We start from the raw sequence: 27641 nt of genomic DNA, 5'->3' as shown, positions 1-27641 counted from the left end.
TTAGCTTTATTTGATATATTTTTACTTCTGATAAGGGGACCTGCTCTACCAATAACCTTCTTACCTTCATTTATTCGTCTATCTAATTCCTCATCTATCTTAAATTATTTTTTAAATCTCATATTTTAATGCTATAAAGTCAAACTTTGTTAAAAGTTCAAGTGTTTTGTTGAAAATTTATATTTTTGGGTAGAAAATGCAACTATTCTCATAGAAAATTTCCTGGTCATTTAAAAGTCATACATTTATGCCGAAAAGTGAAACTGAAATATTCTTTAGGAGAAAATTCAACTATTTTATTGATGATTTGTCTTTTTGATTTAAAAATTCATCTATTTAGGTAGAAATTGCACCTTGTTTGGATAAAAATGCAGCTGTCTGCATAAAAATTCGACTATTTTATCAAAAAGTTGTCCTTTTTAATCAAGACTGCAACTATTTCGTTGAAACATCGTATGTTTGGGTTAAAAATTCAAGTATAATTTTCGCATAAGATATGCTTCTGGTTTAAAACTTATTTTGATGTTAAAACGTCAAAATAAAGTCTTTTTCGGATGAAAATTCCATTTTTTTTAATTCGTATTTTTGATTTGAAAATTTTAGTAGAAATTTTATCTTTCTTGGATAAAAATGTTACTGTTTGCTTGGAAGTTAATTTTATCTCTGTTTGAGGATTCAGCTTTTTGTTTAAAAATTTTGGTTAAACTACTTTCTTAGAAATCATTTTTTTGTGCAGCGTTCATATTTTAGTTGAAAATCCATATCTTTGGCTAAAGATTTAACTATTTTTCTACAAATTAATTTTTTGTTCAAAATTCATATATTCTGGTTGCAAATTCAATTTTTTACGAAAGAATTACATGAAAATATTATTTATAAAAGATGAAATAACATTTTGATATAAAATTTTAATATATTAAATTTTCTCAAACACAACAGTATATACAGTATATATTTGTCTTAAAAATAAAAATGATAGTAAGACTATATACAAGTGAAGTTTATGTTCAAATAACTATTTTATATAATATACTCATTGAGTCAAAAGTAAAGAAAAAACTTCTAATCGTAAAATATGTGCTTTGATTATGTATTTGATACAATTAGTGTATATATAACATAGATACCCAAGAAGTGATTTGTATTAACTTCACTCATATTTAGAAATGGTTTCTTCATAAAGCTTTAGTGACGCGACTCTGGAAATTCCTACAGAAATTTCAAACAGTGTATATGGTATGCGAATTTATATTCATACTATATATATAACACATTCAGAACGGGGGCAACAAATTTTCCAATGATAATAAAATTTTTTAGAAACCAGTTAACTTTTAAACCCGAAAGATGATTTGTTTAACCAAATAGTTGAATTTTTCTGAAACAAAAAAATTAATTGTAGACCAAATAGTTGCATTTACAACCGTAAAATGAACTTTAAAGCAAAATAGATCAATTTTTATCCAAATAGTTGACTTTTCAACCTTCAGATACAAATTTTCACTGTATGAGCGAATTTTCGAATACAAAGACTTACCTTCACTACAAACAGTTGGAACTTTTAACAGAATAGCTTGTAAAAGAGAATTCAATTTTAAAACGAGAAGATTTAATATAAAACTAAAAATAATAAATTTTTAATCGTTGAAGACGAAAGTTCAAACAAGCAGTTAAATTTTCGAACAGAAAAGATGGCTTAACAACATAGGTGGATTTCCAACCAAATAAATAATTTTTCAACAAAATAGTTGAATTTTTAATCCTATAGTTGAATCTCCACTTGATAAGAGAATATTTCAGCTAGATAGTTAAATTATAAACAAAAGAGATGGATTTTCAACCAAAAAATTTAATTTTAACCAAAAAATAGAATAGTTACATTTTGAGTTAAAAAGTAAATTTTTAACAACAAAAACACAAGCTTTTAACAGATATCAACGAATGAAACTATTTCTTTTCGAATTGAAAAGAAATAGCGAGAAAAGGGAGAAGTGTCTTGAAAACGAGACGAAAAAGAAAAATTATTTAAAAACAGGTAGAGAGAGAAATAAGAGAACGTGTAATGAATGAATCTTTTATTTATAAAATAAAAACATTAATTTTTATTTTATCAAGCATTTTCGACTCATTTTAGGCCATATTTGAGGACCACAAACTAAAATGTATCATTTTTTATCCAAAAAGAATATACTCGTAATTGAGTTCTGAAACTTGAGAATATTATTTGAAGTTGCCTTAGAAACGGCTTGAAGCGAGACCTGGAAAAATAAGCCGCTGCAAATGTTAGTCCAGTTTTTTTTCTGTGCAAAATGGAAGTTAAATTATTTAAATTATTTAAATTAATTCCCTATCTAAAATCGCTCATTATAAAGTTTTTTTTTATCCACGATTGGCTTCAATTAGTAAAATTCGTTCCAGCGTGTATAGACTGTGTAGTGCTGAAATGAATAAAATATGATATGTTACGTTCCGGATGTGAAGCTTTCGATGTTAATTTTTCTATGTAGCTTTCGTGAGTATTTCTATGCGAATGGTGTGCGGGATGTTTCGTAATCCTTCGATTTTCCTCGAATATGTATATCGCACGGGCGTCTGGCTCGATTGAATGGAGGCGTCAGAATTCTTATCAGCGTAGCCCTGCCCTTACGTCATTCTCGCCGAGAAATAATTGTCTCGCGTGTCGACATTCGCGACTGGTCGCACTCACGTTACAGTCAATTCATTTCCTGTTAACGTATCGCCGAAGAATACCGGCACTATCAGCGAGAGTGATTGTGTCGTGTTGACTGGGGCTCTTTAAACCCATGCACCGAGTGCGTGTTCCCATTCGCAAGTGAAACGAACTACTCAACCAGTCCAGCAATGCTACCAACCCAGGGATAAAATTTCCTAATTCCTCAATTTTTCAACAGAAATTCAGATTTTATCTAGAAGTAAATAATTAAAAGGCCTATAGTGCCTCCCTCCTGCCGAAGATAAGGCTAAAAAAGATGCATTTTAAACAAAATAGTTCAATTTTAAACTACAGAGATGAATCTTTAACGAAGAAATAAGTTTTTAACAAAGTAGTTCAATTTTCAAACATTCAAACAGGTACTTGTAATTTTCAACTAATGAAGATAAATTCTCAATGATGATGCCGAAGTGGAGGCGCCACGTCTCGGGACATAATAGCGCTGATAATCTCATGAGCCTCTGACTTAATATTTCAACTGATTCTTGTACAGGCTAGATATTGTGGCAGTTTTAAAAAAACTGGATTTCTCAAACTTTTACTTAAAATTGTTTTAAGTCTTGTCAAAAGATTTTATGTTAAGGTTAGAAGATAAAGATTCTGGCCCTTGAATATTAATAACCAGGGAAATAGAATAAAAACATTTGTAAACAAGAGCACTGAAAAAGATTAATGACAATAGGTGCAGTCTAACGTGTTTACAAGTTTATAGTGTTAAAGAAAATAAACATTTGCAAACTAACTTCATGAAACCTAAGTACCCAACTCTTTTTCAGTACTACTCGAGATTGGTGATTGGTTTGAAAGCGAAATTTTGTTCATACTACACTATGGAGCACCTGCGAGTGCCATTAGAAACGTTTTATGATTTAAACGTTTATCGAACACATTAATATTCAATTATTTTCGAAATTAATTTCTACTCGTAACATTCTCATAGGGTCCTCATTTGTCTTCCAGCAGAAAATTCCTAATGATATCTCTTTATTGATAATCACGTTTCGTACTCTCCAGTTATCTTTTGTTTTTCAAGCTCCATAATTAAACTGGCCTTCTATAGACGGCTTTTTCATCTTTCACTGTAAAAACTATAGATATATTTTTTACGGTATCATTTTTTTCATGTCAACAAATAAATCTCATTAGTATTACTTGAGACTGTTTTTCTGAGTCTTATTGTGTTCTCTGTAAATAATTTCATTATCTTGCCTTTTCTCAGAACAAAAAGCCTTGCATTTGGTGACAGACATTTTACACAGACATTTTATACTTATTGCTGAGAGTTGAGTGGTACACAAAGTGGAAATAAATATTTTAGGTATTCGAGAAGACGTGTATCCAGGGGGAAAAGCTCAAGAATATGATAAAAGTAGATCGTAAGAGGATATGAAATCATGTCTCTCTTCTCTAAATCCATTTGCCCAAGATGTCTGGCTGCATATTTAAATCCAGTTTACGATTTTACTTCACGCGTCGATGTATTTTATGTCTTTTCCAGCAATGCTCGATTTATTTCTATAGAAGTGGAAGACCAGTACTCTAAACTTGATAATAAACCACATTCTGGCTAAATATATTTTACTCGAATAAAAAAATGGGTAAGTGGATTATTTAATTTGTGAATTACATTTGAAGATTAAAATCGATCGGTATATATAACTTCGCATTGTAATGCACAGTATGTGCCATTGCCTGATTGCTTGTGAGTGAATTAAATTGACTAAAAGCGAAATTGTCAATTTGAGCATTTCCAAATTGCACAATTAAATTTCCGACATTCAATTTTTTTAATTCAAAATTAAACGCATTTCTAACTTGCAAGAATTTAATCTTCACAACTTTCAGTGTGATTTTTAAGACTCTGATTGCGAATAATAAAGTAATTATAAAGTTACTGCGAAAAAAATTTTATACGCCTAATGCCGTATTTATGTTTTCTTATATATGTAAATGAATTAGCAGGGTTTCTGTAGGGCAAGGAATTCCCGCAAGTTGGGAAAAATCAGGGAATATCGGTGGAATTCTTACAGAGTCAGGGAATTTCGACAACTAAGATTGAGTTTAATTCTATTATTTTGTTAAAATTTCATCAATTTTGTTAAAAAGTTATTTTTTTGTTGTTGAGAATTGAACCGTTTTGTTGAAAATGTATCTTTTTTGGTTTAAAATTAAGATATGATTTGTTTTAAATGAGAACTGTTACATTTTCCATTCAGAAGTCATCTTTTTTTTTGATTTGACCGTAAGACATAAAGAATTTGAAATCAATAAATATCAACGGTCGAAGAAAGGTTTGATTTGTTTCATCAAATCATTTTTACAAGAAGTCATCTTTTTTGGTTGAAGATTCAAATATTTAGTTGAAAGTGGAACTACTTAAAAATTCATTTTCTTTTCAACTGAAAATTCTAATACTTAATTTTTGGTGGAAAATCCATTTTTTTTAATTTGTCAATTAATTTCTTGGCTAAAAATTTAACTGTTTCATTTCTGTATAAACATTTTTTTTTTATAGAATTTGATAAATCTTCATGTTGAAAATTAATCTGTTTGGTGGACAATGTAACTAGTTTGTAGAAAATTTATATACCTCATCTTTTTATTTAAAATTAATTTCTTTTACTGCAAATTTAACTATTCCCTTTTTTGTAAAAAGTGTTACATTTTTGATTTAAATTTACTTTTCTTGGTTGTAATTTGATCTGCTTGGTTGAGCATTGAATGATTACATTTAAAACTTATTTTATTATGTTGAAAATTATTTTCTTTTTACTGTAAATGTAACTTCTTTATTTTTGGTAAAAAATTAATCACGAAATTAATCCTTTTTGATTGGAAACTAAACTATTTGCTTTAAAATGCTTGCGTTTTATGTTTATCTTACGTAACTTACCCCTTGGAAAATTCTTTATGACAGTGTGACTAAAACTCTTTAAAATAAATTGAGAAACAAACATCTTTTGTATGCACATTAGTGATCTCCTAGGTGTAGGGCTATTTTACAACTAAAAAAATATAACAGTCAGGGAATATTGAGAATTCACTCAAAAAAAGTTCTAGTTAAAGTTACTAGACGCGTCTGGTTAAACCATTTCTAGTTATTTTAATCCGAAATTATTGTTAATATGACTATAAAATTCTAGTTAATCAACTCTGGTTGACTTTTTCTGGTTAAAACTATTCTGGTTAATATTTCTGGTAACAGAAGTGTCGCGATCTTTTGTGGATTTCCAGAAATCTGTCTTCTGTCTAATGTCATTTTGCTGGATGTGTCAGTTGACGATTTGGCGTAAATGTCCAATTCTCGAACAATCGCGATTTGTTAATTGTATTTTCAGTTATATAAGTGTAAACAATTATAGTAAAACGTGAATTTAGTTGTGTTATAAAAAGAAATTGTGCGTTATCTGCCTAAACACCAGTGCTACAGGAATATTTCCAAAGCAGGCACAGATTTTTTGGGTGTCTGAAAAGTTTGCTCTAAAATATTAGCATTGTGAAAATAAATAAATAAAGCGAATTTTCGAGAATGTGGATGTTGACCAATTAATCTACATGTATATGATGTAAAATCACGAACAAAATAGTCTTAATAAATAGTGTCAGAAACAAACGCATCAACAATACGCTAATTTTGCTTCGAGTGTTGTATCTATCGCCATTTATTACTACATACATGGAAGCGACATTATATAACGAAGCGGAACATAGTTGCTGCACTTTGTTGTTGGAAACTTTTGTTGGATTATTTTTTTTTTGGGAAAATGTAACATGTAGTCCTTTTAATTTCAGAGGGGGTTAGGAAGGCTCCATGAAGGTAGAAGAGTATCAAAATTCAATAGTCGAAAATCGACATCTACCAGAATATCTGATTGAGTTTACCAGAACATCTGGTTATGTTCACCAGAACGTTGTATTATTAAGCTACCAGAAAACTGTCTAGTAAATATTTCTGGTTAACCTTGCCAGAACTTCTGGTTACATTTACCCGAATTTCTGGTAACATTAACCACAAAATTGCCAAACAGAAACTTCTGATACTTTTAACCAGAATTTATAGTAAGGGCATATTTAACACTTTATTCTAGCTGAATTAATCAGAATTCTGTTTGATTCAACCAGAATTTTTTTTAGTGTTGGCTATGGAAAATTCGAGGAAAATCAGAGAATTTTAAAATTATGATTTTGAGGCAACCCTGAATGAGATTGCGGTTATTCGCTCCGCATAATACATTCATGAAAAATAAGTAAGAATATTTTGTTGCTAAAGTAAACTGACTTGAAGAGTTTCATTGAGAAACGAATGATGGTCCTGTTTTCCGCTACACCAATAAACCGTAATCCGCGTACGCATATTGGACAGTAAATTGTGTGCGCTTGGTAGTAACTAGTACAGTAATAAATGAATTAAACAACTTGACGTCACAGGATGGATTATATAAACGGTAGCGCGTATGAAATCGGACGTAGGAAGGAAGTTCGCTTCCTTTCATACCTACAAGGCATTCCATCCGTTTTCATATATAATCTACGCCTTCTCTTTTTCAAGGAAATTTTTCTTTATTCTAGTGAGTGAAAGGTGGTCACAAATATTTTGTTTCAGAAATTCCCCAGAAAATTCTGAAGATTAAACCAATGGGCTTATTTGAATAATATGTCATTATTTTCTGAATAAAGTTTTATGCAATCGCCGTTATTGAAGTTTCAATCGCACACAAACTGAATATGAGCTAGCACTACTTCAATTTTATTTTAAGACCAAAATTAAAATTTGAAGATAGCTTTTCAGTTTTAGAGTTTTTATCATACTTCAAATTTCAAAACCTATAAAACTTTTGACCAGCTAGAGTTAGAATTTGAGAAGTATTTCAAGTATTTCAAGCATTTAAAAAAATTATTTTTAACTTTTCAATTGCTGAATTCTCAATTCCAAATTCGGGAATATTTAATAAATTATCATTGGAAATCTTCTAAATTGCATTAATCTAAACGTAAAAAATCATAATGGAACAATTTAAACTTTTTGATACTTTTACATTCTAAAAGGATTGTATTTGTAACATTTTAATTTGAAAAAAATCAATTTTTGAAAGCTTTTTTATTTGGAATTTTCCCATTTTGAATTCCTAAAAGTTAAAACTGCTCAGTATTGAAAATTTCGAATTTAAAATTGTTGAATATTTAATTTGCGAATTTGTCGAACAATTTATAGTAAGGTATTTTCTATTATACGCTTCAAATTTGAAATCTTGAAATTTATAAAAGATTAAAATAATACTCGTAGAAGAAGATTTTCTTTAAAAAAATCGTTATTAACGTTTAAATTTGGAGCATTTAATGTTTGAAGTCTCTAATTTAAAATATTTCAATTTTGAACTTTTAAAATTTAAGGTTTTTTTAACATTTCTATTTTTAAAATAGTCCATTTTGAAAGCTATGCGATTTTATAAGCACTAATAAGCAAATCTCCGTAAAAAAGTGTAATTACTCTCTAAATTTTGAATCAGTTAAAGTTTTAATCCAAATTTGAAACATTAAAAAATTGTTTATTTACAAAATTTGGTTTTTGACCATACTTTTTGTGTTGTCACTTCTTCCAAAGTTTTAAAAACTAATACCATTTTAATCAATGATCGCTAATTTTCTCAAGAAAAAGATTCTCTACAATTTGGCCTTTTTCAATTTTCAATAATAACTAAATTGTAATTAAGTACAGCTATTTATCATAAAAAATTTCATTTTAAAAATTGTTTAATAATAATTTGCTATCATTAATCAAAGTAAAATAATTTTTTACAGTTTAAACGACAATATCAGGAATAATATTACAATTCTTGAATGTATTATCAGATATTTTTTTCTTTTATGACCATAAGCCTTTAAGGTAGTTATATTGCCAAAATCAGATCTCTGGAAAAATATTTTGATTTTGCGATTCAAAAGAATATTACTAGATATCCATTCAAATATAAAACATTAGGTTCAATAAAAAAAATTTAAAACATACAAAATACATTATCGGTTCTTATGAATTTTTTAAGAATGATTGAATTTTAATAAATTATGGCTCATTTTTCGCAGAAAACATTCTCTACAATTCTACTATTTCTTTACTTTACTTTATTCGTAGAACATTCTTTTTTTAATAAATAACTACTTGAAATTTATTTATTTTTTTTCAAAATTGAAAACAGAAAACACGTAAAACAATTCTTTCCCTAATTATTAAACTTTTTGCATAAAAAATATTTTTTTTTCTTTCATAAGAAATGGCGCTGTTCTGAGGCTTGAACATCTCCAAAGAAAAAAAACTTGACCTAATTAGTCAAAAAATTGTACCCTTAATCGTGAAAAACTACCTTTATGAAGTTTAATTTTCTGGGCTAAAGTGTGGTTTTTTTGTAGTTTGATAAGTCTCTTTGCCAGGATCTGTTTCCATCAGTAATATTTCTTGTGAAATGCTTGATCATTTTTGCGTAAATTAACGTTAATTATTAGTAATAATTAATAATCATTCTAGAGCTATGTAGGGTCTAAACTCTTAAGGGCCGCGGCTTAGACTTGCTTCTTCTCATAAAACAAAAATACGCATTTATTTCTTCACTAAAATGAACAAATTTAGGGGGCGCTTGATCCAAAAAAGAAACATTGTGATTTCTCAATAGATGATTCCTCTCTTTATGAATTTTGTTCCCCTGTTATAAATTAGAGACAGGCCCTTCCATCATATATTTATAAACATTCTATGTAAATTACTTGTTATCTTACCTTCTGTCTAAGTACTCGCGGATAGTGTGAGTCTGAAAGTGAACCATTGCCGAAGCGAGAATCAAGAAGAGTTTCAGGAAAGCTGAAAAAAGAGCAAAATAGCCATCAGGCGTGTCTGCGGGCGACAGGTACCTTTGATGTGCGAGCAAGGAAGCGAAGTGCGGTCTATATATTGTATCTCTGCATTAACACATAGTCTGGGACGCGTCTGCGGGTCGACGCCCGGCCAGGAATAGAAGCGCCGCGACGCTCGCAACTTATGTCACCTACAATAGGTATTCGCCCTAAAATACTCGATCCTCTATTTCAGCAACTGTTCACGCTACGCTTCCAACGAAAAACTCCCCAAATTTCCGAAAACGTACCCCTTCCAATCTTATTCATAGTTTTGCTTCCGCAATTGAATGCCTCGGATAATTCCTAAGTCTCCCAAGCTTATTCCATTTATTACTCAGAAAACTAGCATTTCTTGTTAGAAAAAAATATTGAGCAATCCGTTATTTAAAATAAAACTTCACCTGCTTCTCTGCACACTTTTGATGAAGTTAAATATCAATTTCGACAAGTTGAGGTTCTACTAAGAACAGAGATTATCTGCAAGAAATTATTCTTTAAGTAAATGGTATTTAAGATAGTGCAGGCTTTCGAAGAATATACTATGCAATAAATTTAAATAGGCATTCAATTACTTACGATTTTATGTGTCTGGTTACCGCACGTGCGGCATAAATTAAATAACGTTCTGGCGAAAACGACACCAATACTTAGTGGCGAAAGGTCTGCAGAGGATGAAGTTTCTAAAGGTAATATGTACTATCTTAATGTGTAGAAAAAAAGCATGCCTTTACCCCTTCTTTGATAATTTTCTTAGATAAGACACTTTTTAGTCCCACGAGTCACGGGTTGTTTGTGACGCAATGGGTTTTTTTATTTATGAAAAAAGGCCAAACTATCCTGGTTTGACTTCTCATGTGAAAAATTATCGTCAGTTGCTGACGCCACTTATCTTAATGACTGTGTATGTTAATGTTTGATTTTCAAAAGCCTCCATTCACTTTACGTGTAGCTTTTTACGGTTCGCTGCACGTTTGCACTCATGGAAGTTCATGGTACCATTGAAGGCTGCCGTAAATTTTCAAGCAATTTAGATATTCACCCCGCTATACACACTGAGAAATTTTAGCATACTATTTTTTCAAACCCCTATTAACATAAGAGACCCAAAGAAAGTTTTAGAAAAAAAAAACCGTAAACTTCACAGCATCTGTATATTATACTCGCTTGATGGGTACATAACCTGTTTGAATTCCTTCAGCGATATTCACGATATTGAAAGACGACTAATTCGAGCAAGTCATACCCCTCTCGATTCTCGCCTGTAGATGAAAAGTGATGTTAACACAAGGCAGAACCTGTGATTCAGCGATTAAATCTTGCATCTAGTGGTCGCACAGATACCACCTGGTTCGTCGCGCGTCGCGCTCCAGTTTTACCCCGAAGGGTTCGGGCTTTCCGAATTTCCCCCGTGACAAACAAAACCTGGTCTAATCCGAGTTGGTTCCTTGGCGACGCAACAGTAGATCGGTCCTCCGGTTAGAGGGGCAGGTGTAGCTCTGCAACGAGACTAAGGGCAGCTGCTTGCACGAATTGGAAGGAGAGGTTGCCGCTAAGGTAAACGATATAATGGGGAGGCAACAGTGGGCCCTTCTCAGAGGCAGATGTCCCGTTCGAGACACGTGCCCGTCTTGAGGGGCCCCTTTGCCTCCCCCTTTTGGGCCACTCCACCTTGGAAACGAGTGCCAATGAAACCCCACTCGAGCGACGACGACTTCCTCTGTCCGTTTTTCTTCCTTTTTCCTTTCTTCCTTCCTCAGCTCCCCTGTTACTTCCTTCTTCCAAAATTCAACCTCTGCTCCCCTCCAACTTACAATATCTATCTCGGTCTGACTTGCTCTCCTTTTTATTATTATTCGAATTGTACCTCCCAGCTGCTCGATGCACATTGCCCAAAAGCCATGGCATCGGCGGTAGCCCTCCACTGTTCCACTCTGTTCAACTACATTGTAGGGGCAATATTCACGAGGTGTCGTCTTTTATACTAAATTAAGCAGCACCAAGCCCGAAGGCATCACATTTTACTTCCAAAATCAATGTTGAGGATTTGCAGGATATTTGTGAGAAAATGGGATTCAGTTGATAGTACTCGATATTGAGGAGATTATTCTTCAAGTGACTTGCTAGTTTGAGAGGCGAAAGGTGGAGAAACCTTTTACTCTTTTTTTTTTAATTAAGACGTTTTAAAGATTCTGCAATTCTGCGAAAAAATGAGACGGAATATATTTGTCGGATTTTCAAATTCCCGACAAAATTGATTACCGAAACAAATATTTCCCGAATAATGAAAACCTAGAAAGAAAGTAATACTACCGAAAATATTTATTACCGAAATTTTGATCCCCGAAAATAGTAAACTGACGAATTTTCAAATTCCTGAACGTATATATTAAATTTTCGAATTTTGAATTTGCGATGATAGTCAATTACCGAATTTTTAAATTCCATAAAAAAAAATGTTTAGCACTTTTTTCTGTTGGAATAATCTTTTCTTCTTAATAGGGTATTTATTCTTAATAGTATAATATTATATCTTTTTTTTACTTCTTCGGAAATTCGGCAATTTAATATTTATAACTATTGTTTAGAATTTTATATTTTCGGGAATTTAAAATTTCAGAAATTTTTCGGTAGTTTTATTATTTTCGGAAATTTTTTTCTATAGAAAAACTTGTAGTTTCTGGTAGAATTTTGTTAGTTATAATTTTCAAAAATTCTGAACGATTTAAAAAAAAAACGCGGGAAGCTAATCTCCAAAAAACTACATTTTTTCCTATTACATATCTGGGCACTAAACTTAAACTTTCAAATGTAGTCACATTTTCTTGGAAAAAAATTACAATTTTCTAAGCGGTTGGTAACTCTTTTTACTGTCTTTTACTGTCAAAACAATTTGAATATTTTTATTTCTTGTACAAATTTGTAATTACTTGTAAAAGTATCTGAATGCAAGTAAAAACTTATAGTTTCTACTAGAATTGTTTTAGCAATTTTTTAAAGATATTTTTACGAATAAAAAAACGAAAATTTATATATACTAGAATTTTGAAACTTTTACCTAACATTTACAAGTAATTACAAATTTTCGAAACAAAGAAAATACAATTTTCGCATTATTATACTTTATTCGATTTTACTGTGAAATTACAGTGAAAATACAATTCCACCAGGGAAGTCTTCGTGAAATTTTTTTTAATCTTTTGTTGTAATTTATTATATTTTATTCTAAAGACCCCTAAATTTTTGTTGGAATACGAAGCAAAATCTAAATAAAATATACACTTGTCCCTAAAGTCGGCTTTTGCAAATACAATTTTTATTTAACATAAATAACCGCTGTTTGCGTATTTTTACTTGGGCATGCAAACAGTGTACTTACCCCTTTGAGTAACATATAATATGCAGATCATTTAGAAATTTGATAGACTTCAAATTTAAAACAGCACTTACTTTTCAATTCACCAAAAATAACTTAAAAAAGAAGAAAATATTTTTAAATTGAAGAAAAATCTTTATTAGAACGAAATACCTTTCCGTTGACGGAAAGCCAACAAATATTTTTGTTTTATTTCAAGAAAATTTTCTTTGAATCAAAGAATCTTTTTTCTGAGTGAAGTATTTAATTAGCTTCTGAAAATAAAATGCTTTTTTATTTAAATAATCGCGGCTAATGGATATTTTGACTCCGATAGGCATATATTTATTATATTTTACTCATTTAACTCAAATTCGCCATTCAGATGTATGACAGATTTTTCAAATTTATTTTCAAAACCCCTTTTTGGGGACCCCTGCACACTTTTTTAAAATTCCGCCAAAACTCTTAATTCGAAATAGTTGGTATAACTTTATGCATTTTGAAGTGAAAATACACAAATATTGATCATTGACATAAAATTGACATAAAATTGACATTTTATTCACAAAACACGATTTTAGGGAAATGGAAATATTTTTTAGATGCTCTCAGGAGTCACTTTGAAATCAAAAAGATCATTTTTCATCGGTGCCTTTTAAGAAAAAATGCATTCTTTTTTTGGACGACCCTTCTGTCAACAGGTAATGGGCCGAACACTTAGTCAAATAAAGTTTCTTGGTCACTCTCCTAAAAAGCTTTGTTTAACAAAAATAAACTCAATTGTTCATGCTTGAGTCTTTGAATATTGAACAGTAATATTAAAAATATTTAATTATAAACTCTCGAAGTATGAGCTAAAAAAAGATCCAACGAAGTATATATTTCATAATTTTTTTAACCGAAAATCATTTTTTCTTGCAAATATATTCGTAGTTAAAATGAACTCTAAATTCAATAATACAGATTGGAAGCGCATTTTTCATCAAATTGGACTTTTGTAGATTATAATGAATTGGAAGGGGGGAATATATTCTGTTCGTGACACTTTCTAATTTGAGAGGAGAAATGCGAGACCCTTAGGCCGCTCTAAGGATTCTCCGAAGAGGAAAATATTTCTTTGTTGGATTACAAAGATGTAATCTGCTCATGAAGCTCAATGTATACTACATACTGTTTTTGTCCAGTGAAGAATACGGACAATCTTAGATAAACAGTACTGACAAGGGCAGTTTGCAAGGAATCCTAAATATAAATTCGCAATCTGAATACAAAACATGTTACCTGTTTATGGCTTCAGGGTACCAAAGCTATAATTGTTCCTCAGAGGAATTGTCAATTTTGTATTTTTTTTCTCTGCTTTCTGATCGTTTTTCAATATCCAGTTATGACCTTGATTCAAAATCCACTTGGAGAATAACGTTTCTAAAAAAAAATCTCTGCAAATATTAGGGTTAGAGAAAGCTGGTTGATTTTTTTTCCTGAGCCTCATTTACTTTATATATAAGGGATGTGAAGCGAGGCTCATAAAAGTGTTGGGTTCATATTTTAAAAAGAATTTATTATCTACTTGATCACCTGCGCCTATTATGTACCTCGTCAGTTTCAATGATCGCTCTGATGGTTCTTGAGCATAATACCTGCTGGACTTATCTTTTTTATAGAGGTGGCATTTGTCTCCAAGTAGCACGCAGTTGCCTCCCCATCAGCTCATATGTATTCTAATGGAGATGGAAATACGGGTCAAAGATTCTTGGGTGGAGAAAAGGAAGGTCATTTTATTAGCAATGGGGGTTAAACAACCCTCCTCTAGACAAGAACATGATTCCTTTTGAATAAGAATTTTCATATAAAAAGAATCGTTCTTTAAAGTGAGCTATTTTTAACATAACCCAGCTGTAGAAATTTCCCCATAGGAACTGAAATCCAAAGAACGGAATATTTTTCAAAATTAGTGTTGGCTACCGATTCTAGTTTATAGAACGTGTATAAATTGCGTCAAGTTTTTTTTTGAAATTTTAAACGGCGTACCAAAAATAATGTAAAATGATTTGTGCAGAGGATGGATTTGTGAAAATCTTATTGTTTCTTATGAATTAAAAAAGAAGTTAAACATTCAATCAAGCAGTTGAATTTCTACCCAAATAGATCAATTCTTCACAAGAAATTCAATAGTTGATATATTAACCAAAAAAAGATTGACGCTTAAAAATAAGGTAAAAAAAATTCATTAAAAATGCTGAATTTCCAAGTCAAAAAAGAAAGGGGAGATTTCCACGAATCAGTAGGATTTTCAACCTAATTATTAAATTTCTAACAAAAAAAATGCATTTTTAACCAAGAAGATTACTTTTCTACTAAACAAACTAATTATCAACAAAATACATCAAGCTTTAATTAGATGGTTAAATTTTTCATCCAAAAAATTAAATTTATACCAAAAAGGCGAATGTCCAGCAAATACCATAAATTTAAAAAAATGGAATAGATAAATTTATATCAAAAGAAATTAATTTTTGATAAAAGAAAAGCGAATTTTGCATAAAACTCTTGAATTTTCAACAAAAAAGCTACCTTTCACCCAATCAGTTGCATTTTTAAACATTAGTTCAATATTCAGTAAAAAAACATAATTTTCAACAAAGTAGTTTAATTTTTAACCAAAGCCATACATTTTGGACTAAAATTATGAATATTAAAAAAATGCATTATTAAGAAATTAGTTCCACTTTCAAGCAAGAATTTAAATTTTCAACCTATACAAAGTGAATTTAAACAAAATTAATACTTTAATTTCCAAATAAAAAGGGTAAATTTTGTACCCAAATTGGAAGTTAAATTTGCAGTCAAAAAAATTAACTTTCAACCGAAAGAAAGAAGTTTTCAACAAAATTGTAATATTTTCAGCGAATGAAATGAATTTTTAAATAAAATCATGAATCTTAAGAAAAAAGTGTTTTAATTTTTCACAAAATAGTTTAATTTTGGAGCCGAAAATATAAATCTTCTTCAAGGCAGTAAAATTTTATACACAAAAGTTAACTAACAAACCAAACAGATTCATTTTTATGCTGACAGTTATATTTTAATAAAAAAAAGTATTTTACTAACAAAATAATCAATTAGATTGTTTAACTTTCAAAAAAGTAATTAAATTTTAAAAAGAATGAACTTTCAACCAAAAATAGTCTGATTTTGTAAATAAATAATAAATAAAAATACAAAATAAATAAAAAATATAAACAGGAATTTTGAGAATTTATAGACGACGAATGTAAAGTAGTTCAAATAAACATTGAAGTTCATTTTTAATAGTTTAAAAATATCAGGTTAAAAAGACTGGAAATATTGTTTAGAAAATATAAAGATACTGTTTTCTTCCATACGTTTTTTTTACTACACTTTAAATTTCAAATTGCATATAAATTGTGTCGGACTGCGCACCATTTTAGGCGCTGCAGAAATTTTTAATTGGTACTGTTTAAAAATTAAATACTTCTTGTTATCAACATATTTTCTATTCTAAAACTAATTTCATTATGTTCTACTTTTATTTAAATAACATTAACGGTGTATTATAGGGGCTTAGGGGATTTTAAAATTTGACAAAAACACCTTACATAAATTGTTGATGACGCCTTATGTGTTTATTAATTTATTATTATTTTGAGAATTTATATTTATTAATTTATCACATTTAATATTAATATTATTAGTTACTACTTTATATTATTCGTAAACTTCCAAGTTATACTGTTACAATGATCAATAAAGTAACATACATTTTTCTTAACCCTAGAACGGTATCGTGACTTTTAGTACAATAATGGTATCCACACGCTTCCTAGGCGTGTACGCCCTAATTATGAATATATCAAGACATCAAATGGTTATTTATTTATTTTTTTATTTCCATTTTTTTCAAAATGGTCACGTGGTCATGTGGTATGGCATTCATTCTTGTCTACGTCTACGCCTCGGAGGCGTGTAGGTACCGTTCTCGGGTTAAATTTAATTTACTAGATACTAAACATTAAGCAGAAGATTGCGCTGATAAACAGCAGTTTGCAATAAAATCGGTTTAACTTTTGTTTTTTAATGATTCGCAGACTTGAAAGTGTCTTGCGCAAGAAATAGTTTTTGCCACGTAAATCCCCCCTCCCTCCCATGTAAGGCAGCATAGAAAAATCGTTGACCTACCCCTCACATACCCAAAAGACGACTTAATTGAGGGCCTGCAACAAAAAACCGGTTATAGCTTATTAAATTTCTGGCGCTGAGAATGGTGATATCCCTTGAATTTAAGCGACGTTCAGGAACCCCCCACTCTAGGCGCCAGAAATTTTTAACTGGTTCTTTGATCCGGACCCCCAATTTATGCATGGCCACTTACAAGAACACGAAGTGAAGACTATTGTTGATCCAGCTATAAATTTAAAAACTGAATGATTAATACTCAACTAATTATACTTTCTTTTTTGTTGCAGATCTTGAAGAACGCTGCGGGTGATGGGAAAAGGAGCGACCTAATCATAAACAAGTTGCGCTCATACACAATTGGTAAGTGGATCGTTGACAATTATTCTTGCGGGGTTAATTACAATTTACCCCTTTCCGACATATACACGCGGATTAATTCTTGGTCTCGCTTTTCTGAGGTTAAACGTTTGAGAATCCCTGCTCGCCGTGCGACTTTTTGAGTTGTCGTGGTCCCACGCTGACTGTAGACTGTATGTACGAACGCAGCCAGAACCACGCTTACGATCATACGTTACCCGTTATATGTCGAGTCTGCGCTATCGAGAATGTCGTCGCTCGGTACATACATACCTCAGCTCACACGGAAAATGAACACGCGCCCGAGTTCGTACGCACATACAGATGATCGCATTAATTTTGAGGCATCTTGCCAGACGTTGTCTCTTTTGTTCATCATCTTCTGGATTTATTTCACAAACTTCCCTTAAAAAAATCACAAAATTACACCTTTTTTGGCCATAATCTCGCATTTTCAGAGCTCTTAGTCGGAATTAAGAAGACTGCCCGGCCGAAACTATTCGCGTAAAAATCAACGCGAAAATCGACGTGAAATTCCATTAAAAATGTAGGTGAAACTTTATTAGGAGTTTCCCATGAGTTTAAAAAGCCATTAAAAATTACCTCTATAGGTAAACGAGTTTCACGTCAATTTCTCCTTACATTCTCACTAGACTTTCGACGTCAATTTTTCCTTCGATTTCTATGTGAATATTCACGTCAACTGCTACGCTCATTTTGGGCGAAACTTTGTCCATGAATCTTCACGCGAATTTCTATGCCAATTTCTACGAGGATTTTTACGTACATTTTTACACGAATTTCGATATAACGTTCTACGTAGATTTCTGCATGAATTTATTCATGAATTTCTGCCTGAATTTTCTCCTGAACTACCATGTAAATTTCCACATTCTTCGTGAATTTTTCCGTAAATTCTTACGCGAATTTCTGCGTGTATTTCCCCGTTTTTTTTAGTATTTGAACAAAATTGAAACTCATACAACTATCTTTTCAATTTGTCTTTAAACATATTTTTAAACTTCTTCGCTAGATTGGCTAAAATAACATATAACCGCCACATGAAAAATCGAAATTTCAAGAGATTTCCAGGGATATAAAAAAATGGGATTTAAAAGGATCTCATAAAAGTTCCCAAGCTTTTGAAGTATTCTATAAGATTTTAGGAGAAATTTCAGATAATTTCAAAGATTTGAAGGAATTTTAAGAGGTTTCAAGACGCTTCATCTAATTTCGGAGGATTTCAAAGTTTTTAACATTTTTGAAGAAACTTTAAAAGATTTTCAAAATAATTTACGGGATTTCGAGAGTTTTTTCGGGATCTTACTAGACTTAAGCGATTTTATAGGATCTCCAAGGGCTTAAAAGAAATTTTAATTTCAATTGCTTTAAAAGCTTTTAGCTTATTTTAACAGATTTCAAGAAATTTCAAAAGATTTTGAATAATATTCAAGGGATTTTAAAAAGCACACCAAAGGATTTCAAAGATTTCTAGGGGTTTTAGGGAATTTTAATTAATTTCTCGAGGTCTTTAGGGAATAAATAAAATGGCATAAATAGTAAGGGCCTTCTAGAGATGTCTACCAATTTCATGTGATCTTATTGGGTCTTATAAGATTTCAACAATTTAAATATTTTTAAAGGAATTTTAAAATATATTAAATATTTCAAGGTGATATAAGGTATTTGAAATGAGTTTTAGGAATTTAAGTAATTTAATATATTCTCAAGGGACTTCCCCAATGTTTTGAAGATTTTAAAGATCTTAATAGATTCCAAGGGGTCTTCATTGATTTTATCTGATTTGAAAGAATTTTATGAAGGTTAGAATTATTTTAAGCATGTATTTTAAAAGATTCAAAAAGAGATTTCAGAGAATTTGAAAGAATTCAAGGGATTTTTAAGTGATTTCAAGAAGTTTCATCTGATTTTTAGGAAATTTACCAGAACTACGCGATTTTGTATAGAATTTTAGAAGACTCCGATGATAGAAAAAATGACAATGGATTTCAAAGGATTTGAAATATTTTAGGTTATTTTACCAGATTCCAAGAAGTTTGAGGTGATTTCGAATAATATTCAAGGGATTTTAAAAGAGCATAAAAGAATTTCAAAGATTTCTGGGGGTTTTAGGGAGTTTCAATTAATTTCTAGAGACCTTTAGGGAATAAGTGAAATAGAATGAAATTTTAAGGAACATATAAGATTTCAAAGATATAAATTATAAACATTTTTTAAGGAGTTTTCATCATATTAGAGAATTCAAGATTTTCATGAAATTTCATGAGATTTAAAAGAATTAATTTCTTAAGAGTGTAACAAATTCCAAGAGATTTAATTCAGTATTTTTAATAGATTTCAATAGGTTTAAAAGCTGTTCGCGTATTTTAACAAACCTACAATCTAAGGCTTTCGGGGATTTCTGAGATATCATCGAGAAGATTTCACAAGATTTTATAGGAGAGTTACATTGGATGTCAGATTCCAGAAATAATGAACTCTTCGATTTAATTTAAAAAAATTTCATGACGCATAATATTGTTCTACATTTGTGCACTATTTTTTTAATTTCTCATATGAGTCATATAGGCTTGAGATGCGGAAAACACTTTTCCGATGAACCAGTGGTCGAGAGTCGATTTTGATGTGGATCATAGATAAATATGAATCTAAATCCATGGAAGAATGAAAGGAAAATGAAAAAAATATATCTACTCATTTCCGGTATTTTTATAGAAAAAAATATACGACTCTATTACATGGATCGTTGACTCGTAAAAACAGAAACCACTAACGAAATGGTGCCAAGGTCTCGCAACGCTTATTCTCAGTTATCGTTTTAAAGACGGCGCCACGTGTTTTAGGATTTTTTATTTTCTGGATTGTAGCAACCATAGTGATATATATTTATGGCCACTGGATCAGGAATCTTGAAAAAAAATTTATCTATTGGTGTCCCAAGTTCTTTTGCATTACATCTAAGATTCTTCACCCTTTCAAAATGCTCTGAAGTAACTTTAAATTCAAAGAAAAAATGTACAGGTTCGTTACTTGAGGTTCTTCTTCAAGTAAGGGTTTTCGAAAGTTCACTGAACTTTAAGAAAAACTTGGTTAGTCACTTGCAGCATCTTTGCGCGATAATTTTTCAGTGACTTTGAATGTAGCATCGAGGCGGCAAATGACACAAAAATAACTCGGCTCACGTGCATGGGGTGACATTGACATCCATTGCTACTTAACGCGAAATAGGCCAGGCAAAGATTCGATAAGCTGCGAATACAGGATAATAAAATAAGACTGGCAGACTGACTTATCCATAATGGAACGATTCTCAGGGATTTAAATTGATCGGATTGACAATGATATAGTGCACACCTTCACGAAATCGTCCATTATTCATGTAGATTATCTATAAATTATCATATTATAATGTCGCCATGGTTAGTTTACCTTGAAACAATCAGCTTCGAATCGAATTCTTAAAACACTGAAAATGCGTCTTCACTCTTTACATGACTTCTGCAAGACTTGATCCATTTCAGATCTTTCCTATTTTGCAACTGGTATTCTCAGTCTAGTGTAGGAATTACATTTTAACAAATGGTTATCATCTGTCATAAAAATAAATTCCACTTGTAAGTACACATGTTCTGAGAAACATTGCTGCGTTAACATATAGACATACTAAATAGCGATAGAGGAACACACAAATGCAAGTAGGTCGGGCCAAGCTTGGACTGTCTCCCACGGCAAGCAGGGCCGCGTGTTTGCCACATTCCAATCGCAGGCCCTTTATATGGACTCCAATGGATCCTTTATTGCCACTTCTGTGAAACCTGTGCCCACAAAGTCCCTGTACCCACATTGAGATGGAGTACATTACAATGCACCTATAAAATTATAATCTTCATCTCTGATGGGTGAAAGACCAAGTCTTGAGGCATCGAGAGATTATTCTTGAATGGTTCGAAGACGTCCTACATTTGTTTTTCTCTGAATAGTAAATACTTTTTCATCCTTTCCCGACTTATTAAAGAAAGTGTGGGTGTTAAGAAGATATGATTGGAAGGATTTATACAAGCTCCATTAAAAGATATTGCTAATTCTGTTAAACCTAATCTTTAGATCACCTTAAAAATACAGTACTTCTAGAGACATGGTATGATAATGAATGATATCAAAACCTCATGCACAAAACTCTCTACCAGAATCATGATGATCGTCTCCTCATTTCTTCCCTGAATTTTCATTTTGGGTAAAAGATCTGAGTTTATAAAATATATCATTCAAAGTTTGATGGAATACATAAAACCTTTCTCACTTCTGTAAAATCATCCTTAAGTCCCAATTTCGTGTTGTTAGATATCTTCATAATTTATTGTATCTTGTATGATCATGAAAGATTCCGATAACATCATTTCTCAAAATTTTGAAGAAAATCTGAATGCCAAGTATATATCACAAGGATCGGTGATTCGAATACTAAAGGGAGTTCAAATAGAGATTGTTGACATTAATTGGATACTCTTGGTGACTCTTTGTCTTGGTGGAATCTGGATCGAAGTAAACTCGTAGTTTATCAGAGCACATCAAGTGGCTGCAGAAACTGGAAGCCCTTAGTGGTGTCGGAGAGGACTGGACCATGGCAAGACGACAACAAGGGTATGCCACAGGTAGTAATCTGTGATAAACCTGCGTGATGACTGGGGCAGCGGTGGGGTAGTGTAAGCGAGATGGTGAGCCAGTGGAAAGAACATGATGGTGATTCGGTGAGCAACGCTGAGAAATGCCGAAGAGGTTGGTTGAGCAGCGAGGAGGTGAGTGCAGGGACTGGACTCGAACCTGCATTCCATTCCCACTGGTCCCGTAGGTCCTTGTATAGGTGGTCATCCTCTTCGAGGCATCCTCTCTCTCTTTCTCTGTTGCTCGCCTTCTTCTACTTGCTTGCTTACTTAATCGTCAACCAGCTCAGTCCTCCAAGAATCTCGAGGATTGCTTGCAACTTTACGACTCTAGAATCGTCCTTCAAGTCTTCCGTTTAAAGACCATAGAGACCAATTCAGCTTCCGAAAGTGATAAGACTACTTAATAGTCAAACAAATCCGATTGCTCTTATTGAAAGCATGTCGAGATTGAGATCATAGGTAGTACTTGAATCTAGAGTCATCTTTCTAATGATTATATTCTTTTTCTGAAACCCAGGAGTCTTCATCCTGCGAAGCAGGATCTTCAACCAGTTCCTTGGAGATTACTATCTGATCTTGATCTTATCATCTGTAATTCTAGTAAGAAGCATGGTCCTTTTTCGTAATTGAAGAAGCTTTTGCTCGATAGGATATGGTTATGGCTTTAGTTATGTTTTCTTAAGTGTCGACGAGCACGTGACACCATGTCCCAGGGGGTCGCGATATAAAGGGAGGGACCAAAAACTTGTTAAGCAATGAATCATCTGGTTCGATCAGTGACAGAACTAGCTTCTTCGGGTTTAGATAATGCCTCCTCGGGTCTGAAATAAAGACGATTGTGGATATGTTTCATTTGCTATTTAGAAAGTAAAATTTCGATTTGCTAAAACGTACGTGATATTGCAGGCGAGCACACACGAACCCTACTAAAGGTAGACAGGCTATGTTTAGAATGTTAGAAATACTCTGATGCTGAGTAACTCGCATAATTTTGTCCACAAACCTTCCACATTGGAGGGATGCTTTATGGCTGCGTCACCCACTACAATGAGCGGGTGCTACTTAAGTAAAAATAGCACATAAATGAAGGAAAGGAACGCACTTACTGCAGACGAATATAACCTCGTTGGGTTATTCTGGTGTTGCAATCCTCGTAATTAGAACAATTAAACGGTCCAAGAATAGAGGAAGAACGTTGACTACGTCACGCTGCAAGACTAAAATCATCTGCAGATGTCACATTGCACAAATGCACATTGCGCTTTGCAGATATCAGACGGTACGTAAAATATTCATGTCATTCAGTTAATGCAGTTCTTGATTCGCTTTTGTATACGGGTTCTTTACACGTGGCAGATGGTGAAGCGATAAATTAAAATCCTCTGCCGATAGTAGATCAATTCTTGATTGGAAATTCTCCTCGTCTAAATATATGTAATGTGTAGCATCCTTTAAAGATCATAGAAATTGTATGCCAGCATTTAAAAATATTGATGCCAACTTGGTGACATCTGAATTAGTATATTCAAACGAACTTGGTGGAATGTGTATTAGATAAGATAAATTTGTATCGTTCCTCAATTTAAAATCAGGAGCAGCTGATCAGCTGGTTTGAATGTGTTGATTAAGGAAGTAACATGAAAACAACATTAATGCTCGGTTACGTGACAGTATGCTGCTGCAATTCCAGCAATGTTACTGACTGATAATGCGAGCAATGCCCATGCGGCGAGAAGGTTCAGTTCACTAACCTTCGTCAGTCTTTCTCTCTTGGTTCTCACTTCTCTCACTCGTTCTCTCTATTATCCAGAGAGCCGCAGATTCCAGAGGATAGTGACAGCCTTGTCAAGGCGTTCTTTGCAATATCAAACTGCCATCGGAGACGATTCCCGGAAACATGTCGGTCAGAAGCAAGAAAGTGCAGACAAAATATCCGCAGGAAGTGAATTTAATAGCTCTAGACAGCTCATACACGAATTCCTCTGTAATTCCAACACTTCCCTCATATTTGGATGTAATGGGGTTTAATGTTTAAAAAAAATGTGATCTATAATTATTGTATATGTTAATGTCTCCCTTTGAAATCCCAGTAGTAAGCTTTAGTTAAGTTTTATATATGTCCTCTCCAAACTTGAATCATGAAATTTCATTCTTGAATAATAATGACGTTTTCTAAGATTAATGTAAATACTTCAAAATTCTAATTACTATTCGAGTTTTCCCTATGTTTTTTCAACCAAAGTTTGTATTTCTCAACTGTTTATAGACCAAAATATCGTTCGAAATATGTTTTATAACGTTAAATAAAAGGAATTTTTTTAGAGGAGAAAGATTTAGTAGTTTTTTTAAATACAAAATATGGTGCATATCCCTTTGCAATTTGTTCTATGCGAAGTATTGATCGTCTACTGAGAAAGCACTAGCTTTTACCTTCAGGGGAAAGTATGTGTAAAACATAAAAATTTTGGACAGCTTTGAAAAAGGCAGTCGAATAAAATGTTTAAATATTGCACCTTTTACGTTCTTCAGGAAAGCGCGTCAAATCTGCATGAAACTTCTTCAATTTTTATACTCCAATTACATTTTTAACTCATTTCGAATCTTCTATTATAAAAATAGAGTAGCTTGAGGGTCCTTGTAGGTTTGAAAGCAATTTTTCAAAATTACGATTTGCGGCCGACCAACCCTCTTGGAAAGGTGCCTCTACTTTTTTGTATGCATCAAGACAATATTTTCTTAGAATATAAGAAAATATTTTTAAATTAAAGGACAAGGGTTCACAGTTCGTCCCTTTTTTACCTATTTTATTTTCGTCATCTTTTCGCCCTGATACATACCTTAAAATATATAAAATCGAGAATTTTCACCCTTTTACTTTTTTTCACAAAATTTTGATTAATTTATGAAGAATCATCACAAAGGGAAGTTTAAGACGTTCAAAAATAAGACGCTTTCAACAAGATTTTATTTTATGATACCTATTTCAAGTGTTTTCGAAACAGTTCATTTCTCAAATTAATATGAAGAATGTCAACGAAGAGATTCAATCGAGAAACTATATACGAATGATTAAAAAATTTTACAGTTAACAATCAAAACCATTACAACCAAATAATAATATATTAATAAGAAAATATTCTGCTGTTAAACAAACGCTGGAAAAAAATGTATTTAAGTCTAAGGTAACAAGAAGAGAACCGAAAGACGTTTTTCAATTTTTCATTTTCGTCTTTTTAACATTATTCCTTTCTAGTTTGTTAAAAAAATACTTGAACAAATTCAGTCTTTTTTCATAGCGAATATGCGCTAGAATTAAATAGACAAGATCAAGAACTGCAAATCTATTTGCCAATAGAAAAACATAGGAAAAAATTGTTTGAAAATATGCTGAATATGCTAAAAAGCAATACCTACTAAATCAAAAATTCCCTTCTTAAACAAGTTTTTTTACCTAAAATTGAAATAGTAACCCTATATATATATACAATGTTCCAGAAATGTATTTTTGCAGGCGATTTTTTGAACCTGCTTTTGCGCTCAACTCCTCACATTTACTGAGTAATCTTTGTCTCGATAAAAATGACAAACCTTAAAGGGAGGGAGACTTAACACTGATCAATTCGTCCCTCAGACTAGGAGCTTCATTTTTTATTTAATTTTATGCAAAATGTGAAGAGATCATAAGTATCAGTTTCTTTTTATGGTTCCGACTGGAAATTTATATTTCATGAGAAATTCACAGACGTATTCGCTCGTGTGCGTGCCCGCATCCACGTGAAATTCTCTGGAAGGGTCTGTCACGCGTACAAATAGCTGACCTCGCTTCGTCGCCTCTATCAATGGCTTGGCAGTGGTCTGAATGGTTCTTACGCCTCTCTTCCCTTACTACGTTGTGAAAGATAGCGTCGGGCCCACGAATCTCTTCCGCCAGTCATGCGCCACGGACTCATTTGTATATCTCTTTCGGACTTTAGATTTTATTTTAGAAAGTCCCTCTACTCCGAAATCTAATTTTAGGAACCAAAAACAAAAAATGGTCTCTGAATTAAAGAGGGGCCCAAAGAAAATGGGGCTTTTTCAATTATTTCTATAAATTTAACTCAGTTCTGTTGGAAAAGGACGTGGATAAAAAAAATATAATACAGTATAATTATAATTGTATGCATGCATATAATTACATTTGGAATATAATGTAAATAATGCAGCTTTGAAATTGTATTTTTCGACTTGTGTCAAGGTGAAGTTTTATTCCGAAAATCACGAAATCACTTAAAACATTTTTTTCAGTCACATTAGTTCAGGTTTATAAAACTAATAGTACAAAATAATAAAAGTACCACAAATTAAGTTTAATAAGTCTCAAGTCTCCTTTTTTTTAAATAATGCAAAGAACCTACAAATTCGAATTTCGAGTACTCTGAAAACTGATTGTTGGAGCCAAAATTTTGTCTCTCAATTAAAGACATAGCTGTAAAGACGTGTATTATAATTGTCTAAAAGTACAGTTTTAGTCTAAAAATAAATAAATTGATCAACTTATCGAAGTTCTACCTATTATTATTCTTCATCTTCTCCTAATTTTTTCTAGTCAAATTAGTTCAGTTTTATAGAAATAATTGGACAAAAGAAAAAAGTTCTCTGAATTCAGCCTCAATATCTAGATTTACAGAACAGTGATTCAGATACTAAAGCTTAATATCTTGATATTTTCATACTTCGAGTTTTAATACTATCAAGATATTCTCAAATCAACCAATTCTCTGAATTAAGGAAGGATCCAAAAATAAATTTTTTTTAAATTATTTCCATAAATGTTTAACTATATCGGGTAAAAACAAACTTGACTAAAAAAAGTTGAAGACGAATAAAGAAGCTTTAAAGATATGACTTGTGAATTGCATGAAGGTGAATTTTTTTATTCTAAAAATAACTAAATTAATCGCCTTATCGAATTTTTACACAATTCTGACATTATCTCGTAACAGCTCCATTATTTATCTTAAGCTTCTTCTACCAAACTTTCTTTTCTATCTAAATTAGTTAAAATTGATAGAAATAATTAGACAAAAGAAAAACGGATACTAAAATTAAAAAAATTTAGTTTAATATATTTCTCATGTAAGCACTTTCTTCGATAATTTTTTTATTAGAAAGTAACAGGTGCTTGAAAAAATGTTCTGGACCCCTAATTAATTTTAAAACAGTTAATAAACAAATATTTGACTCTGATCTACAATTCCTGTAAGAAAAATCATATTGATTATTTTCGGTAGACAAAAGTTTCTCTCTGTGTATTGAATTGATTAGGGGAAACTGCAAATTCGGCACTCCCACGGTACTCATTGAATTGCGCGGATAAGATTTTATGTCTCTCTAAGCGAAAAGAAGTATCTACTCATGAACATTTTTATTTTAAAATAAAGAAGAG

The 27641-nt window shown here is 31.8% G+C and overlaps 1 long non-coding RNA gene across 1 annotated transcript in view; it reads left to right on the top strand.

The window, feature by feature from the left end:
- The window catches only part of LOC117169351, a 56297-nt gene that overhangs the window by 24127 nt on the left and 4529 nt on the right, over positions 1–27641 (top strand). The window contains exon 2 of the long non-coding RNA XR_004466651.1: positions 17459–17531. This is a non-coding gene — a long non-coding RNA (uncharacterized LOC117169351). The remainder of the gene's footprint in view (positions 1–17458; positions 17532–27641) is intronic.

This window comes from Belonocnema kinseyi, chromosome 3 (genome assembly GCF_010883055.1).
Source record: "Belonocnema kinseyi isolate 2016_QV_RU_SX_M_011 chromosome 3, B_treatae_v1, whole genome shotgun sequence".
Taxonomy (NCBI): Eukaryota; Metazoa; Arthropoda; class Insecta; order Hymenoptera; family Cynipidae; genus Belonocnema; species Belonocnema kinseyi.
Note: the sequence above shows the minus strand (reverse complement) of the source record. Positions and strands in the feature narration are given on the sequence as shown.